This window comes from Strix uralensis, chromosome 7, assembly GCF_047716275.1.
Source record: "Strix uralensis isolate ZFMK-TIS-50842 chromosome 7, bStrUra1, whole genome shotgun sequence".
In the NCBI taxonomy this organism is placed as follows: domain Eukaryota; kingdom Metazoa; phylum Chordata; class Aves; order Strigiformes; family Strigidae; genus Strix; species Strix uralensis.
The window spans coordinates 12037653-12058932 of record NC_133978.1 but is presented as its reverse complement, the minus strand read 5'-3'; the positions used below and the strand labels follow the sequence as shown (position 1 = coordinate 12058932).

Below are 21280 nucleotides of genomic sequence, written 5' to 3'. Positions count from 1 at the left end.
AAGACTTAAATTTTTCATTTAGCACTTACTAAATTAACAACTATTTTCCTAACAACCCACTAGGGGTCGATAAATCTGCACATTCATAAAGCTCATAGTAACAGGGAAAAACTATAAACATCCTGGAACACTGATCTCTGGTATATTATAGGTGTAACTGGAAAAACAATATACAACCACTAAAATTAGATTTATCATGTCATAATACAAATAAGCTACAAAACACAGTAACTGGCATCACTCAGTTTTATGCTTATTGCAAAACAAATAATACTTAAAAGATTGGAGTACCCAAGATTCTGCAGTTGTACATTTAAATTTAGGCTCATAAGAATGCAACTTTTAAAGGACAGTTCCCATACTTGTGAAAGTTTTAAGTTATATAATGAAAAAATGGTAATATGCAAATAACCAAAAAGACAGAATTTAGAGTTCAACACTAAAATAATGGATGAAGTAAGAAGGGAAAGACAGCAAAGTGATGGTGAGGTTGAATCCCTAAAGTGATGTTAGTAAGTTTTGTAGATAAAAGGCTGCCCAATACATGATGTAAAACCAACTTCAGTAACAAATCCTCTATGACAAACAGAAAATGTTACCACTACTTTAAATGAACTTCAGAAGTGTTACCTAACTGATGAGATAAAATAATTTCTTCCATTTCAAAATGTGTAAGTGTACGGGTAGCTTTTTTCATTTGTTATTACCGTGGTTACAGCCATTACAGATAGGTGGCTTTCTTAATTAGGTACTCTACAGTATAACAATATAAATGTCTCTTAAGGAGGTTCAAGTGAATAAAAGGTTCAAATGAATTACAAAGAGGCTGAACAGCAGAATCCTGACACAAGTCCATGCCATTTCTCGAGAACCTGCATACCATGCAGAGATTAATGAAATAGTCATTTCCAAACTGGGCTTTGGTACAGCGAGCACCTCGTTCACTTCAATCTTCACCTTCTGCTACAAGGGCTGAATACTGGCCCGTCACAGGTATAAGATACCATCTTATTCCAGTCTTACTATCTTGTTGCAAAAACTCTCAAGCATTTCTGCATGTTTCAGGAAGGCAGAAATCTTAAACTAAGTGAACTAAAATATGTGCAGGACAAAATAATTTGCTTATCTGCTTCCTATACCTTCAGAGTAAGCTTATAACAGAATTCTTCTAAGTTTTCTTATAAGGAAAAACTGAGATTCAACTACACGGCAAATGAGCCCATTAAATACTTCAGTTCTTGATGAGTTGAGGACACTGGAGGGGCATTTAGTTGCTAAATAGATGAGATCATTAGAACAGTATGTTTAGAATCCAACTTACAACATGGAGTTACAAGACCTGTCAGAGATTTTGTATTCATAGAAAAGTTGGTGCTTAAGATGCCATAGTGTAAAGTACTCAAAATTAAAATTAAAAAAACGGTCAAGTGTCTTAGACTACTTCATGTGAATATAATGTAGGGCTTCGCATACTGTACTAGAGCAAAATTTCTGGTTTTAAGCTATAAAGTGCAACAACAGTAACAAAGTAAAGCTTTTAGGTAACAATATATTTCATAGGCTAAACATACCTTTTCAATACTTGAACTTCAGTATAAAAAGTAAGTTTAAGATCCTAGAAATGCAGCTGTATTTCATTCTACTTCCAGAGATATCCTGTATCATATTTCAGACATATTCTTCCTATAATCAGGGTTGAACAATTAATTAATCAGTTAACACTTGAAGGTAAAATATCACTGAAGAATCATATTCAAGCATGCAGTTTTTTGTTTGTAATTCTGTCTACTTCCCATATTAAAACCACGGAAACCAGCTTTGTTTTTAATTCCCAAGCACTAGTATATTACTTTAATGAAAATATTTACCAATCTATGGAAAACAACAAAATGTAAATCTAAATGCAATCCAATAGCCCCATACTTTCTTGTCTCTCTCTCTCTCTATATATATATATATATACACACACACACAAACTCTTTATGCAGAGTCTCAATTAGACAAAGCTGTTATTTTGGCATACTTGTGGTCTTCCCAAAAATCTATTTACTATTTTTATCCTTGAGATTCAACTGGATGAATTCCTCTTATATTAAGATATCCTTGTGGCAAAACAAGAGTTTTAGATTTAAATAAGAGAAAAATAAAAGAAATAGGAAAATAAAGATTACAGCAGAATTATGTTTAATGATTTCCATTTATGTATTAATTAGTTTTGTATTTTGCTTTAAGTATTTTGCTTGCACTACAATATTAAGTAGTATGTGTGTGAGGATTAGAATATAGCAAAAAAGTAGTTATATAAATCTCTGGTTAAGAAAATACGGGTACACCACAGCAAGAAACGATTAATGAAAGAACAGACTATTAAAAATAAAGGAAAAAAATAACTGGAAGGTTTATGGTTAGGAACAGGGAAGGTTGCATTCCAGAGTCTCAATGTAAGCCACTCTCAGATCAGAAATGCATAGACCACATCCCACTACTCGTATCTATGAAGAAGCTACCTACCTACTTGGATATGTATTGAGGTATTATAAAGAGGAAAGAAGAGACAACTACTGTGCCCCTTGCACCTTTTTTTCCTTGAGGATTTCATTTTGTGGACCTGGAAGATCTTGGCACAGTCTCATGGTATACTCTAAAAAGCTAATTCCTCTTGCAACTGCAGTATTTTGGACTCGGGTCACGGCAGGCACGACACTGCCAAATATAATTGAGAAATTTCTGCATTTTCTTCCAGAATAACTTATCTTTGTACATCTAGATTTATAACTACACATTAAGATCTATGACTAATAATAAGGAGTACTTTGGATATACTGTTTTCTAGGTAAATACCTGCGTATCTGCTTTTATAAGCATACCTTATACCTAGGTAGCATTGACACGAAAAAAAGGTATTAATAATAAATGATGACTAACTTAATACAGTAATAAAAGCCCACTAGTGACAAAAATCTGTGAGCTACTAATCACAAACTGAATACTGCCAAGATCTACTATTGTATACATATAGGGAAAACTGATGTCATTAAGCAACTGAATTTCCTTGAAATAGATTAAATTCAATTTACAATAGGATGATGACTATACCAACTTCTAGTACAAAAATTTTACTAAAGGTGTGAGGCTCTATACAAACGTGTTCTGAATAAATATCTGGTATATAAGAACACATCCGAACAGTATTGCATATTAAACATGTGAAATCAGATTAATGGCAATAATTAAGATGCCAACAATACTTTAATAGGAAAATACTTCTCAAACCAAAAAGAACTTCTATACCTTGGTAAACTTCCAGTACTATAGTATTTTATCAGTCTCTCATTTTAACTGTCACTTCTCTTTTGGTTTTTGTCATGTTTCAAGATCAGTAAAAGTTAAACATGAAATCGGAAAGTTTTCCTTAATTTTCCAGTACCATAACTTCTATAAACTTAGGATTTTCTTTCCTTATTCATATTTTGCAGTGCAAGTATATTACATCAAAGCAATTGACTCTAGATGTTTTTTAAAGAAATTTTGCAACTAAAATATCATTTATATTTTCAAAATCTAAAATTTTTGTTTTTCTTAAGATATTTAGAGCTTAGGAATGGTAAATGACCTCTGCCTACTTCCTGGTTCACCTAATGAGTCCACTATTGAATGACCTGTTTTGGCAATTTCCGAGTGACTTTTTAGGTCAAAGATACAAAACTCCAATCATCAGTACTTATAATCATTTATGTCTGTAAATCAGAAAAAAAAAAAAGTTTGGTTAGATTCTCTGTATGCAAAATCATTTAAAAAAAATTTGCGATGCTTCTTTAGAACAGTATTATTAGTTATTTAATCAGTTTTGTTAGTGAGGATCTGTGCCTTGTTGTAAAGAAAAAGTCTGAAAGAACAACTCACTACGTATCTTAAAAAAATGAGCAAAAACCCCTATCAATCATGTTAGCTAAATGCCACTGTCACAAAACAAATCCATTTTTATCCTGTAGTTAAATTATCTGTGAGTAGACAGGGGGTTAACTACACCAAAGATAACAGGAGCTAAAGCTCATAAAGATATAACTGAAACCTGAATGCACATACCCATTATACCTGTTAATTATTACACCATTTCTTAATTTGCGGAAGGGTGCTCTATTCATAATAGCCAATGAAAGCCTAACTTTTTATCACTGGAATGGTCAGAGTCTGATTGACGGGTCAATGATCTATTAAAAAACAGTAACTACATCAGCAAGTTTTACATTTGCAAGACACTGCAACTAAAGTTTAATATACCTATTACAAGAAATACATTATAGTACATAGTACATTTCCCCCAACCTAAGCAGTAAGACAGGAATTCTAAATTTAAAAGTTTTTAAAATGAACAACTATGTCATTAACAGTTTGTTAATCTCTAGTGATTTGCTACACATAGAACAAAATTAAAAATAGCTTTAAAAATCTTCTTCCAATTGTTAAATACTCTAGGGATGTTACGTGATGCTACATACATGCCCTTAAATTACCCTTAAAATACCTTAGAAGTATTAATTACTTTTATTCCATATTTCACTATTCATTAATAGTATTCACTCACCATGATAATCACTTAAGCACCAAGTAATTTAATGAAGGTAACACAGCTTCAGCTTCCTATCACTCCTGAATATTAATGGTAGTCAGATGCCTAAATCCCTGTTTTTGAAACTATATTTGGATGTAACTTTTATCAAGTCTTTACTTAAGCCCTACATACTTAAACTGCATTAATTCCACCTCTGGGTAACAGTTTATGTCTGTTACACTTATGTCTGTTACACACTAGTTTCAAGCTACAAATAAAAGTACAGAAGTAACAGACAGCAATGCATCAGAAGGCAAAGGATTAGAGCGATATAATGCAAAAGTTTAACTTTTCCCCTCTGGAATTCTCATATGCCCCCACAACACTTAATTTTTTGGGGGTAAAATCAGTATTTTCTTTTAACCTGCAGCTTTGATTTGGTACAGCTTGATGAACATCCTAACCTCTTAGTAGTTAATAACTTGATTCCTACAATACACAAAAGCAATTATATTGTCTTTGACCTGGTGAAAAGCTGGCCCTGTAAGTCACAAATTATACATAAAGTAGGATATTCTTTAAATTCTAGATTTTGACTTCTACTGTGAGCTTTTCCCTCCCTCATTTGCACGCTTGATTTCACACTTCTATCTGTAGTATCAACAAAGTTAAAAGGACTGAATTCACTGACCTTATAACAAAAGAAACTGAGTTATTAATGGCTGTTTTCAGAGTATCTGCCTTAAGTTCAGTTCAAGCTGTAGGGTTGGTTGGTTGAGGTTTTTTTACAAAAGTTCATTCCATATGATGGTAGAGCAGAAAATCTACTAAAACACTTGCCAATCAAAGGAAAAATAGAAATAAACCTCTGGATGCAGAATTCTGATTACACCATAAGAAACTCTTCTGGCACTTTTACCATGCTGCTCAAATTTTCCTCCAAAATTCAACTTTGTCTTTTTAAAAGCCAGGTAGTGTAGCTGTACAATAACCTTGAAAAACTAAAGAAACAGCAAACAGCGTAGTAACAGTTTCATACACTTAGAATCTGAAAAAACTCTGGGATGTAGTGATGAACACATTACATGTTTGCTTGCAACTTGTGCAAGAAAAGAGAAGGGTGATCTTTATGCCAAAAGCTCATGCTGCCACTGCAAGTGAATCAATATACCAGCAACAGCACCTATCCACCAAATCAATAAGAAGCTTGGTCCAAATATATATATGTATTAAGAGGAACCTAATAGAAAATAAAAACTGCCAGAAGAAATCAAGCTAAGCAACTCATAGCTAAAGCAATTTTATACTCTACATAAGAGTGAGGGATGAATCGTATGGGCTTAAAAGAAGATTATACCTGTAAGTGAATGGCAGCTCAAGGAGATTTAAGTGGATTGCTTTAGACTAGGCTAGTGGGACCTAGTAAGAAGTCGAGAGAACACACATATGGGGGAAAGTACATTACATATGGGCAACTGGGGAAACGGATAGGATAGGTAAGTACAGGTCTTATTTTTCTCATCCTTTGTTTGGTGATGGTAACAATCACCAAATACCTTTTATCTAAATTTTAAATACAAGGTTTCAGGCAAAGACTGTAGTTCTATCTGTAACTGACCCATTTAATCAAATGTAATTTTACTCCAACATTGTTATTTGGCTCACATAATAAAGTAATGTTTCTGGAACACTGTGCAAAGGCAGCTGTCGGCCAGACACAGCAGTATAGCAAGAATTCTGCTGGTCAATATTTAAATTTATGAAAAACACAAGCTTCCATTTGCCTACAGCAGTACCTATAATAATTAGTACAAAGTTACCTCTAAATGTTCTCTGAATATAGATTATTACTGACCATAAAGTAATTTCTTTTAGTACTTATTATTTATACTAAATAGCAGCAATACAAATCCATTCAGTATTTGATTCTTGTCACTGGCTATTACCAGAGGACCACAAATACCATTTGGCCTCAAGACAGGTACAGTTGGTTTACAAATACATAAAGGCTGTGCTCAGCAATATACAGCCGTGAAACAACAGGTATCCAAACTTTTTTCCTTACCTGCATCACATTCAGTAACAAAACGTTTTTTGGAATATGAAACACCTATGTTTTAGGCATTGCAACAGAAACCTTCCTAAATACTTCTGGCAGTGTAACCAGGGAGATTGGTAATTTAAATCAAAATGTTTTGAGAAGTTCCATACAGTCTGACACATTTCAAAAGTTAAACCAAAATACTGAATAAAAAGTTAGAAACACTAAGTTGTTCTTCATAACTATTACTGAACTAATAAAATAAATAAGGCAGGCAATCAAATGGCATTGCTAACATTTAATGTGTACCTAGTTGCCTGCAGGATCATGGCCTATGGTTTCTAAAGTTGTGCTCTAAAAGGAAAATATTTTCCTTGATCTGAAATAAGAACATTTCTTCCATAAATACAAGCTTGGATCATATGGAGGCATCTACCCAGCAGTTGCATCAGCCATTTTACTTTAAAAGGATTATTTTTGGAATCAAATGATGCAAAAATCTGAACACCGATAATACATTTTCAATTCAGCCACTGACATGGTCTTCACTGTGTTTGAAAATTGGAGTAAAGGTAGTAGGCTTTTGTGATTAACTTGATTATTCTTTCCTCACTGCCTCTGTGCCTTGCGAGATCTCCTTTTAAGTAAATGCTATTTATTGATTTTTGTTTTGCAATACATAAACCCACATAATTAAGGAGATATGAACATACAGTGGCTGTTACAAACAAAAGAAGTTAAAAGTTCTGAAGAACAGTGACCTTTTGTGTAGGAAAGATAAAGGTAAAAGGTCAAAGATACAAAAATGTGCTGTGCATGTTTTGTTGAAGAACACTAATTCCCCAAACTCTTATTTTTGAGAACTACTTAATTAAACTGCTATACCTTCTGTCAAGAAAGATATTCTTCCAGATATTTCAGCATATACAAAACATCACAATATTAAAATGACATCATCATGGCTTTCTCTTAGGAAAAATGGTTAAGTCTGCAGATAATTATCCACAGGTATCATTACTAGTGAAAATCCATTTTGACTTAAATCTTCTGATAAACTGAGGTTGATAAAACAATACAGGACCTAAGATAAAAGTGAGGCAACTGGTCAAAGAAACATGATCATAATAGCCCTACTTCCATCAGATTAACTGCCTGTAGATTTGATTTATTAGGTTCAGAAGATAAAACCCAAGATATCAGACTAGCATCAGCTTTTACTTTATTCTTGTGAAAGTCTTTTCTGTTTTCTTAAGCTGAATGTTTTTGACCAGTCAGGAAAATAGAACTTTTTCTAAGCTGAGCAACAATTCACCAGGCTTTGATTTAATGGATTTCTGTAAAATCTATTTTCAGAACAGCAAATACCTTTCAGCTTGACTTAGTAATACAAATGCCAGAACATCACTATGACATTGTGCAACAGGCATTATAATCAAGTACATCTTCCTGCACAAATCCAGTGTATTTCTCAAAAAAAAAAAAAAAATTCTTATTGAGGCTCAAATCACGTGAGGTGGTATTTCACATTATGAAAGTTACTGGAATCCATCTTTCACAACAGTTACATACAACTCTGGGATTAACTGGTTATAGCACACAGATAGTCATAATCAAATGCTGCTCCTCTCTCAATTGCAGTCGCTTTAGTGGCTTAGCAAAGAGAATTTTCTCCCCCATATTGTATGTAGCTTCCACACTATGGCAGAAAAAACATTGTTTAAAATACAAAGCCATCACTATTTATTCAGCTTTTCAAAAGCGTCACTCAAAAATATGAACAAAAAAATGGATGCTCACTGCACATTCACAGACAAAAATGGGATATCATCAATGTTTTGGACAACAGCTGTAGGTAAGACTGTGCTGTGCTTGTGCTTTTGTACTGTGGGAGAGAGGATATTGAAAGGGTATCATTCATAAGTCTGCTTAGGTGGAATAAATCAGTAGTCTACTAGTGTTAGTAAAATGCCTTTTACTCTCCACCACAAGTGGATATGTTAGCAACAGACTTTAACAAAAGCCACACTTTCTCTTGCATTTAAGGCAAGTGGTATATTTTTTCATTTGTCAGCATCACTAAACAATTCAAGTTAGACATCTGTTAAGTAAAAAAAACCAGCCACCCAAAGAAGTCACACTAGGAACACACAAGTCATCACTAGATCAAGACGTGCTCCAAGGCTGTGCAAAATTAGAAACTACACAAGCAGCTCCAGAAGCAGCCAGATGGCATACAAGCCCACCAGACCTCTTTATAAGACCAATACCTCAATCAGTTCAATCAATACCTCCTCACTGTGCACAATCTCTCCAAAAGAGCAAATATTTAACCTTCCTGTAAACAGAAACAACAGCAAGTATTTTTTGACAGGCCTGAACCTACAGCACCAGACCTCTTCTATTCTTTCCCCACCCTGAGCCACATTCTGCCCATTTTATCTGTTTCTGTAGTATGCAACTACATCCCTCATGTCGTATCATTAGTGCATTTTTGTGCGGTTCAAAGTAACTGGCTGACAGCCTAAATAGCTGATTTCCCTGATGCCTTCATACCACAGGAAGACAAAAGCTGGCTTCACACAAAATAAATCTGAAGTCTCAAAAGGAAAGTTCATAGCACATGCTTCTGATGTGAGCATTGTATTTTAAATAAAACCCTTGACAAATGTTAACTACATGGCAGTACTGACTTTTATATCCAAATGTCTAGTATTTCTGTTCTTGAAAATGCAAAGAAATTTCCAGGTTATTTTAGGATCTTCCTATTGCACAAGCTACACACACACCCCAAGAATATACTCTGGCCTCAACAACTGAAAAAAACACGCTCTTCTGTCTGGAAGTTGAGAGGTATAAGTCTTTTTCAGAGATAAAGCTCCCTTAAGGAAATATAACCTTCAGACTTGGGCCAAGCTGGCTCCCTACAATAGTGAACAGCACTACAAAGATCACACAGATGGTTCACTGCACACGCTTGCTCCTTATTGTGGCTACAGAAACAACATACCTACCAACTTCTCTATAGAAGCGTATGAATGTCAGTCAGGCAAATGCTCTTTCACAGGTATTGTGGCTAAGGTGTAAAGTTGTTAATTTACTAGAAGCCAGAAGAAAAATCAAGATAAAAATTTCAGAGTATTGTAAGTCAGTGAAAACTACAGCAAAACTTCTGGAAACAGAAAGTTTTAAGTCCTTTAGCATTTACCTAGCAAAAAATTAAGATGTGATACATAACGGAAATTAGCATTACCTTTTTAATATATAAGCCTTTACATTTCAGTGGTTTAGATAGATGTTAGTTTAGCAAACAGGTTAAGCTTTAACAGAGAACAGGTGACACTGAGTAACTATCAACACAGCTGACTGAGCCAAAGGTGCCTTTTAGATGTAAATTTCCATATTTCAAAGAAGCAACTTTTCTCTCAGACTTTGAGGCAGCAATGCACTTAGACTAGTTATTCAAAATAATTGGATTGGTTATACTTCAAAACAATTGTAGCTCACAATTTCTATCCTACTATGCCCATAAAAGTTAAATGAAATCATCACAATTGAACAAAATCTGTGAATAAAATCCTCAAAACATTGATTTATATGTCCTGTACATGTATCTACTCTTTCTTGTGGTAATTTAGCTGTCTGGAAACACCTCAAGCAAAATCAAAAAACTCAAGGTATGGTTTTACAAACCTTGGGTCTCCCTCTACTGTTGTTAGTTACAGTGCATAGTACTAGTGCATAGCAACATAACCACTGATAAAAACCTTCTTGTAGCTATGTTCTCTCAGAAAGATACATTGTTTTCTTCACTGTTTTTGTGTTAAAGGCAATACCTCAATTATTTTCTGTACCATGCTATAGGACTACTGCTGTGCACCTTCACTCAGTTGCATTTAATGTAATAAATTTTACAAATTATTTTATTACTTGCAGTACTATATAGTCCTCATTTTTGAGGTCTAGTACACTAAGGGGTTGAGACCAGCCCTATATGCCTGACTCACAGCTCATCTGAAAAATCTTCAACATCATTTATTTCCCCCTCACCTTTTTAACCTAACTCTTCCATCACAGGCTTTGGGAAAAAGTCCAGCCAAGTATAAGCAGACTTAACATGTTCACACACACCAGCAACCCACTTAGAGGAAAGCACCTTTCTTCAGACAGAAGCTGGTACTCTAGATGATTAATCTTACCACCAAACTATGTTGACAAAACCAACGCCACAAAAACGTGAAGGAACCATGAAATTTTAAGTTGGGTAACTTTCAAACCTCCTGAAATATGAAGAGTTAAGGATGGAAACTAAAGAGGTTTATCTATTTATCCATTTGTCTTCATGCAGAAGCTGCTCCAAGCTGAAGTAAAACTATAAATTACCTCCAAGCATAATTCAATATAATAAGGAAAGACTAGATTTAACAAATGCTCACCTTGTAGTTTACTTCATACTTCGTGTACTGGAACTGTAATCCTGTTCAGAAATACAATTTTTTCTGTCTGCCAAATGTTGCAAGTTCTACACTTGGTCTTTACTAGGACAGAAACAATATGACTGATAGTGTGCACAACGCCAATGTGGCTACTAGTGTACCACATAATTTTTATCCACACAACCATGTGAGCTGCTATACAAAACTAAAATCACAGTAGTCTTCAGAAAAATATTTTAAAAACACTAGTAGGAAGTGGCAGTGTCAATGTTAGAAATTTATCTTTAAGAAGAGTTCTATTTAATGCCCCAATACACAAATCACTTGGTACTAACGTAGCTCTGAACTGCCTTTTGAAACCTGTTCTTATCCTTTGTCAACTGACATACTTTTACAGAAAGACAGTTACGAGTATATATGACTCATGCGGTACTTGAGCTTCATGTGCACACAGGTGAATTTTCCCTTCGGTAAAGACCTGAAAGAGTAAAATTAGATGTAAAATAAATTATGATTACTGCAGGGAGGTGAAGAAATACAAGGAACTTGCTATCCATTCCATATCAAACTATTCTACATATTTAGATAATGATTTGACTAACTCCAGATTTTACTTGTGTTAGGAAGCACACGGAATATAAATAATTAGCTATTGTAGTATTGAGCACATAACAGATAAAGAGTAAATACACATTGGTTTCGTCCTTCCCATAAATTTCACATTAAGACCTGTTTAGATGAGCTTACTTTAAAAGATTTAAAAACTAGCAGATAAAGCAGAAAATCAAAAAACTATTACATTAAACATATGACCTATTATCTTTCCCCAGAGATTAGTAATCTTTACAACTGACCAGAGAGAAAGGAATTCAAAAAGCAGTACAGTTTGTTCTCTCTTAGCTAATGTTCCAAGTTACCTTACATTTCATTGCAAGAACTATACTGATGTTTACACTATATATAAAGCTTTATCTTGCAGTTAAAACTAATATACCATCCAAATTAATGGCAGTTTAGGAGCCATTCATAACCGCAAACATTAAATGAAATATGGCAACATTTCATGTTAACCATTATGAAACACTGGATCAAAAGAAAAATCTGAGATAAATAAAAATACATAAAACTAAACCACTAAGCTATGATGTTTGTCAGCACAAATATAAAAAGCAACAAATGGAGATTTAGTTTATGGTATGGAAATCAGATTTAAAAATTATCAAAAGCATCTTCCCCAAAATAAAGACAGTATTCATTCATTAAATACAAGGTATTCAGTGACAAGTGAGAACCAAAATATTAACACATTAACTGAAAGCTTTCTCAACAGGAACTTGTATGATGTAAATTACAATATATTATACAACATATTTTGAACTGCAGCTGCCAACAGAAAAACCATGCAGAAAACTGAATAGTCAGATCACAGTGAGAAAAAATTCCTAAGTGACAGGGTATGGATGGAAAGCTTTAATCTACACAAAATGAGCAAGTACAAGTACTTGATTTGATGAAGATGGGAAGAAAAACATCCAATGCAGCGTCCATTTAAATTGTATTCCATGTTAAAAAACGCAAATATAGAAGACGAAAGAGGTAACATCATAATGTGTAAAAGAATTAAGAACTACACAATATGATTACACAGCACATTATGATGTCACTTAATGCTCCCTTCTCAGTTTGGCAAAGAAATAAGTTTTACTCTACCAGCTCTCAAGGACGTTAAAATTCTAATCCCAAATGGGAACCAGTTGTCAAGTCCCTTTACCTATGACTATCCCTTCAACTTGGGAAACCCAGTGTTTAGAATACAAGTACTTACATTTTAAACCCAGGTCATTTTAAGTCTGAAGCCCTGATCCTGAAAGCTACTCTATGCAGATACCATTCTCCAAGTGTGTCTCTGAAATGACACACTGTTTGGTGGGCATCTCAGATTTTTCACTGGGCATGTAAAAATGGAGAAGGAGGCTGTCTATCAGTAGTATCCTCCACTGATGAGCAATGCAAAGCCACTTGTACTGTACTGCTGTATAGAATTGTGGTGTTATGCAAAATTTTTCCCTTCCCAGCGCCCAGCTTCTTAAGACCGTAAACGTCAAAGTGAAAGACCATAAAAAATGTCTTGATACAAACTTATCTTTCAAAAAAGAAAATCTCATTCTTGCAGACAACATTAGTATTTAGAAAGGGATGGGAAAATCTTACATGAGACTTTGAAAGAATAGGTTTTGACCTATTCAACTGCTCATCTTGTACGAATCAAAATACAGTTAAGCAGGGACTGAAGCTGTTCCCATTTAAAAGTTATCTAGGGTTTTCCACATTACATTACACCTCCAGTCTAGTTTCAGGCTTCATGATAGAAATTTGCCACCATGCTTCATACTAATAACAGTACTCATGATAATTCAAGAGTAGTCTAATCCCATTATCCTAAGAAGAAAATACTGACTTCTCAGGTCAAGAACTAGATGTTAAGAGCAGTACTATTTGAAGAAACCTTGTCAGTGATCTTTAGGATTAGCAGTGCTTTACAAGCATTGATGCAATAGGGGTTTGATCTTGACTGATTATTCTACTGTAGGAATGAAAGTCTCATGCCTGAGAAGCCAGAGCTCTGTCCACTGAGGTTACATTGCTGTACACACGAAGACTGGGGAATAGCTAAACTGTCTGTATCCCCAACAGGTCAATTAGAATTAGCAGTCCATGCAGTTAAAGATCTGAGAGTCACCTTGGTCCATCTCAACCATTTTACATTCTCTTATGATCTAGGATGGGAAAACAAAATAGAAAAAACCCAGCAAGTACAGACAAAGCTCAAGGAATTACACTGCTTTAAAAAAGTTGATCTGACGTTCTCAGCAAAAAGGCACAATCATATCTACACTGGCACATGCCCAAAGAACTCATGCTAATTCCAGTATCCATTTCCTTTGTTTGTTGAGTAATTTCACCTTACTTGGCATTTTAGAAAGTTTTATAACCAAATATAGTCACAGGTCAAGTTATATTAACCTGTCATCATCAAATTTGCTGGATGAAGACTGGCTGAATGATTTTTTCAGACACATTAAGCACATAGTGTGGAAATAACTGAAATAAAATCTACTGGAAAAACACGTATGTACTGTATTTGATGATCACTTGTTTTATCCAAACTGACACACGGAGGCAGCTACAGATAGTGTCCTGTTATTCCAAGAGAACATCTGCTTATTTCTCTAACACTAATTTCTATGGATTCTTTTAATCCAACAGAACCTGTAAAATCCTACGTAACTTATATTTTTCATTATCTTCAACATAAAGTGAATGAACTGTAGTTCCATTAGAGTTCACTGTTTCTGTTCCCCACAAGGGAGAAAACTTTGTAAATTTAATATGCTCTGATAAAGGATGAACATTCAAGACAAGGAGTATTTTACTTATCACTTAGAAGTCAATCTAAGGCTTTCCTGCATTTCTTCTGAAAACCTAAGTTTGACAGGAAAGAAAAAACTGTATCAGTTTATTAGAAAAGCAAATTCCATGAGTTTCTCATTGAGAATAAATACTGACCATGCTCTGTAATACTGACCTATGTTCATTCAGATATGAGGACCATACAAATTCACATAACCAGCTCAGTTCCAAATGATACTTAATGTATTTGTCCTCCCCATACCTTTAAGAAGTAGGAAATAAATTATCATCTGTTTTTTTTTTTTTTTTTTTTTATGGAAACTGAGGCTAGGAAAGATTAAGTAATTTACTTTGGCTCATGCAGTAAGCTGAAACAAGTGGAGAACTCTGTGTGAATCTTTCATACTCATACTTTAAACATTGCACTATCGTTCCCCAATGCATAATCCTCTGCCTTTTTGATAAGTCACAAAACTATCCTTTTTATCTCAACTTTTCAGCTTACCTATTGAGATTTTTAACATTCATTGTCTCTGGTTATCCCATTTCTACATCTGTGATTTTCTCTCCTCCTGCAGCATAAAGTTTATTGTCCTCCTCAGGCAAATGCTTTTCTTCCTTACTTGAGGTCTCAGGTGCTGACTTACACCAGCATAAACTAATCAAATGCCAGCATAAAATAATCTAATGATGCAAAGTTCGTATTAACACAGGGCACCCGGTGTTACTTTTGATTAGTTCTTGAAACTCATACACTATCTGAAAGAGGTTTTCTTTTACCTTATGTGTTGTGCAGAACCTACCCACACAACTAAGCCTTAATTTGCAAAATGTTAAGAATTAATTTAAGTCTTCAGGCAGTGCGCTATATTCTGATGTGACGTTAATACTCACACACTCTGGGAGAAAAAAAAGGTGATGAGATTACAATGTTTTGCCAAATAAGATAACTTTCTTCTTTTAGTTAACAGGCCCATTAATTTCTTTGACTTAAAATAACCTTCACTGAATTAGCCATGTAATAAACAAGAATAAATTAAACCTAAAACTAAGTAACACTAATGGACTTGCAGTACAAGTATGGGTTCACTGGTAGGTGAGGCGTAAAGTATACAGGGGAACAGAACAGTGAAGGAGACTGGCTTTTTCCTTCCTTCTCCTCTGTTACCTTCATGAGGTATTTGTCACATCAGGAAGAAGCTCAATGTCTGCTTATATAGCTCAATGTTAAATTTATTTATGTAACTGCCACAGTGTTAATGCAGACTCTAAGCCTGAGATGAACATATAACATATACTCTGTCCAAGAAAGTTGATCTCTAATGATAACTGAACAATCTAAAAGCATACATTATTTAGACTGCCAGCTAGTTTTCTTTTACTAAATTAAAGACAAACACCAGCTTATCTGAAAAACTGATAAGACAAAACAAAAGAAGTCAAGATAAGCTTTTACAAATTCCATGACGATTTTAACTCATTGAGTCAGATGACAGCAATATAATACTTCTATCACAGAATCATCGAGGTGGGAAAAGACCTTGAAGATCATCTAGTCCAACCATTAACCTAACACTGACAGTTCCCAACTACACCAGATCCCTCAGCGCTATGTCAACCCGACTCTTAAACACCTCCAGGGGTGGGGACTCCATCACCTCCCTGGGCAGCCCATTCCAACGCCTAACAACCCGTTCTGGAAAGAAATGCTTCCTAATATCCAGTCTAAACCTTCCCTGGCACAACTTGAGGGCATTACCTCTTGTCCTATCACTTGTCACTTGGTTCAAGAGACTCATCCCCATCTCTCTGCAACCTCCTTTCAGGCAGTTGTAGAGGGCGATGAGGTCTCCCCTCAGCCTCCTCTTCTCCAGACTAAACAACCCCAGTTCCCTCAGCCGCTCCTCGTACGACATGTGCTCCAGACCCTTCACCAGCTTCGTTGCCCTTCTCTGGACACGCTCGAGTCATTCAATGTCCTTTTTGTAGTGAGGGGCCCAAAACTGAACACAGTCATCGAGGTGCGGCCTCACCAGTGCCGAGTACAGGGGTAAGATCCCTTCCCTGTCCCTGCTGGCCACGCTATTGCTGATACAATCCAAAATCAGAAAAACTGCTACCAATGTGTGCAGAGGCTCTACCTCACAAGTATTTCAAAAGCAGCTTACCTTCAACCTACTGATTTTCAAAAGAAAAAACAGAAGAGAAAAAGTAGAACAGATAAATTAGGCATTACCTTGCCAGCATTGACAAGATTAGACAATAAATAATAATCAAGAAAAACTTAAACAGCACAAAATCTTCAGTTTGTTAATTAAAAGAAATGTTTATCTAAATCAGATTCTATGGCAGTGCTGAGGGTTTAAGGCAGCAATTGCTAACTATTCTCATGACAACTGCCAATATCCCTTGGATGCTCCTCACATCTCTGGGCACCACTAGGCCCACCCCACCCTTGCTCCTTAAGGTGTCCACTGCTCCCACACCAGCTCTGAGTAACAATGACAGCAACAATGCCTCCAGAGGTATTCCAGGATATATAGATTTTGTCCGTGCAGGTTTTGTCACAATTCCATGAACTGGCACTTGGTTCTGGTACTGCATGGCTATACATTTAACATTATTGCCCCACGGGCACCTGAACACCGTATATAACGTGATCTTAATAAACTACAGCATTTCCACAGAAGGACATTATGAATAAACCAGGACATTATGAATAAACCAAGCCATTTAACTGGAACACAGACCAAAGGGATGGGAAAAAAAAACCCTAACTTTTTTAAAATACCATGTTTTCAAAAATTGTTCAAGTGTGCTCAAGATGGGACAATTTAATTCATACAGAAGTATTTCTTATTCTGACCTAATTTCACATTCTGAGATTCCCTCTGGGATGAGCTATATAGCAGTGACTTTTTGCACTGGATCTCTACATCCAGTGGGCACCATGAACAGTCCTGAGGTCTGTGAAAGACGACTAAGATATCACATACACACTTTTAGCATCCAGCCCCCGCCCCCCCCCCCCCCCCCCCCGGAAATCCACAATGTGTTGAAAAATACCAGTCAATGTACTCTTGGACTTTTCTGATGAACAACACCAATTTCAATTGCACCAAACTTGAGAAGCAATTCTTAATTCCTTTGGATCTGGGCTTCATCCACCAACATCTTTCACGAAGGATTAAGTATTCAAACGTATTTTAAAAATAGAGGTTTCCATAAACAGTCTTCCAAAGTGAAAGAGGATACAGTTGATTTTGTTAACAGAAATGCAAACAAAAGCACTACAGGAGATTAGTGTTCTCTAGTTAAGAGCTTTATGTTTGTTATTTAAACAATATGCACTCTGTTTACATCAACAACTTCTGATTGTCAACTGAGCATTAAAGCAAGAAAAAACTGGTTTGCAGTCTTTGACGCTGTGATTCCAGGCTGTTAAGATCTCAGGTATAATTTTCAGTCAGACAGCCAAGACCACCAAGAGATGCAAAAAACATCAATTTCAATTGTAACTATTACTTTCAAAAAATTCTTAGTTCACTCCTGGGAAACCATTCTTTCTGCTATCTGTTGTTTGCTGTTGACTAAAATAGAACGCAATTCTCTAAAAAATAGTATAATTTCCAGGAAATAAACTGACTGAAGTACTTTCTTTCCCTCCTAACCCTATTTAAGGGAACAAAGCTTGCATGCTCACAGTGTATCTGTGGAGGTTTTATGCCTGTATACCTGTCAGCTTTCCAATAACTAGCTTTTTACATCAGCTAATTTCAAACACATTTAACAGTTAGATGGGAATCTCAAATATATTGGGTTTGGTAACTGTATTGTCCCCTCTTTTGTCTTTTAAACGAGATATGAGTTAAAACCAAGCAAAAGCTAAACATTATTCCACAAATACACAAAACAGCTGCTTTAACAGATTCTCACTGTTAGAAGAACTGAGAAAAGACAAACCTTCACATTGACCTGCAAAAGCTTCTAGCACTTCATTAAGGGCCATGTTGACTGAAAGGTTGCTGAAATCAGATTAATTTGTTACGGACTTCAGTAAGCTTCAGATCAGATCTGCAGGCTCCAGAGAAACTTACTTTTTGTCCTACCCATTGAAAACCAGAAGTGGCATTATAGGAAATAAGTGTTATAAAAAGTGCATTTTATATTTCTCAGTTATATTATCTGGCAATGCCTATTAGTAATATATTGACAGTAACAGTACCAAAACACAGCACAGAAAATTTCTGCAAATCTACAGAACATTATCTCCTGTATACATGAGGTGCTTTTTATATCTCTTCTGTCACAGAGCTGAAGTAAACAGTTGGCAACCTCAGTCATCATGCACAGCAACAATATAAACAGACAGAGACAGAGAGTCTTTAAAGCTGATAAACATATGCACCACCACTTCTCAAGGCAATCAAAACTGCATTTACTGATGAGGTAGTTATCAGATTTTATTCAATATTTTCTGACTTCTGCAGCAGAATTAACATTTTAAAAGCTCAGGAAACTGCCCTATAACACTTGCTCTGAAATGTTGGTAGGTTAGTCCACTCACTGAGGGTTTTTCAAGTACCTTTCACTGAGAGAATTAGGAACCCCTGTCAAATTTACATCCTCAAAACCAGCCTAAAAATTCTATTGCCAGAACTGTAAAATAAGAACAGTATGTTGTTGAAGAAAGTCTGGAAAAGTAAAAAAAATTAAAAAAATCTTACGATTGCTTAAATAATAAATTTAATCATTATTTTGCTCAGCTACTTATTTTTGTAGCAGCGTCTCAAGTATAAAAACCAAGACTCTCACTTTAGACTAGTATTTCACAAAGAAAGTCCCTACAAGGCTAAACCTACCAACTTCCTACTTTACTTGTACACTTATGTGTTTCACTCCCTACTTTTACAGGGCCACAGACAGGCAAAAAAGTCACTATTTATATACGAACAAGATGTTAGCAGCTTATACTTGAATTTAGCAATCATTAAAATTCTTAAATTTAATGCGAATTAGTCAGATCACAGGTACCTAAACATCTAACTAACAACACAAAGTATTGGAAGCTTTAGAATCTTTTATCTCAACAGGAAACAATCCAGACACCTCTTCTCCAATTCTGTGGCACTACAGAAAGCACATCTCTGATTTGCAGCATGCACAAACCTGACTTCTGCAGCCTGCCTGGAAAACCACCAGATTCAGGTACTTTTGTGTCAAGACAAAGTAAGCAAATAAAGAAAACGTGCCAGTCTGCTCTCCAGCTTTGGTACAGCTGAACACAGCTGAAGCTATTTATACAGGAAAGAAAAAATATCTGAGAGACCTCAGTTAAAGGATTCATAGGTCTTTACCAGAATTTTAAATTCAGCTGCCTCCCCCTTAGTCTCCAAACCAAAAGATCTAAGTATTGATACCTTACGCTGCCAGTGAAATGCCTGTCAGTTTTAGTTTCTAATTGGTTGCAAAGAGAGAACTGAAACAAAGATTTCTAGTCAAGTGTTCATTTTGTAAAAGTGCTTATATAGAGAGGTCACAAATTAATCTTCTGGGATTTGCCTAATTCATGTGTTGCCTGTAATAGCATCTTACAGAGCCAGCCCTCTAGGAACACTGTACAGCTAGACAACTGTGCCACACTTCTCATTTCATCCCTGTTATACCATGTACTGGCTTGGCATAAAAAGGGAAGAATATAACCAAAAAAATGTGGCACTTAGATTCAGATCTAAGTGATAAACAGAGTATAACAACTTATTCATAAATTTGGAATTAAAATTAGGCTCTCATTACATTAATCATTCCTTAGATTCTTTAAACTGTAGTGTATTTATGTTATAAAAATATACATATTTAAAAGACCACGTGCTTTTATCAGCATTTCCCCGCATTGGTCTGAAGACCGAATGCTGGTACAACATTTTCCTGCAGACACAAACAATCATCTCTTCTCTACTTTCACATCCTATGCCAAAAATAATTATACACGAAGTTTCACTTTACAGCATTGCGAAGTTGGAAAATACAATCCATAAAACTTGAGAATATCTCAAGCTAAAGACCTACAAAAGAATTAGATTGCTATTCAATAGTATTTTAACATACTTTGCCACAATATGCAGGCAGCTCCAATGCAGTAGGATTACTGTGAAGTCCTACAACAGCTTGCTGCCTACCTGCATACCCTCTATTTAACAAAGACAGGCACAGGATTTTAGTATTCCTGACAGATTCATACCCTCCCATTCTCCCAGTAACTATTATTCCATCATCCACAGATCTATTAACTCTGGTGCTGAACTGTTTTTCTTCAGCAACAGTTTGGGATAAGACAGTAACTCCAACTCTCACCTATTCAGTTACACCACCAAGGTCTACATGAAGCAATACAGCGTAACACTTACGTCCAAGAAAAATAAGCATTTTTTTTGCAACTTCTGGTGAAATAAGGAAGGGAAACAGTTGCTCATACAGGCAATTCAAAGGGGAACAAGAACTTGCTTCAACTTGTTTAATGTTCTAAATTATTCCACTGGGCTAGAACCTCAGTTTTACAACTTGCCATGTTATTTCTGGAATCACCAGAAAAAGTCTTCGTATGTGTTACCAATATCTGGACTTTATCTCAAGCAGTTCTTTAAGCAAAGGCTAAGAATGGCCAAATGCTTCATGTGATATGGCCAACAGCTTAAAATGAAGCTTGCTGAAGTAACTGTAATTCCATTTGCAGAGTATTTCAAAATCCATTTCTGTTCCCAGAAGAGTGTTTGTTTGCCACAGAAAGGAATTAGTTCTCTGTCCACTGTACGGATCAACTTTCCTCCTGAACATGTTGTCTAA

The 21280-nt window shown here is 35.4% G+C and overlaps 1 protein-coding gene across 9 annotated transcripts in view; it reads right to left on the bottom strand.

Annotated features, from left to right (window-relative positions):
• Positions 1–21280, bottom strand: part of SHLD2 (shieldin complex subunit 2) — a 42750-nt gene that overhangs the window by 18242 nt on the left and 3228 nt on the right. For 7 of the 9 annotated variants that reach the window (XR_012629617.1, XR_012629616.1, XM_074874450.1 and 4 more), the window contains one exon: positions 1572–1683. The gene's annotated coding sequence lies outside the window, so the exon portion shown is untranslated. Of the gene's footprint in view, positions 1–1571; positions 1684–2511; positions 2557–2576; positions 2704–21280 lie in introns of those variants that run through there. The other 2 variants (XM_074874452.1, XM_074874453.1) reach the window with 2 other exon arrangements.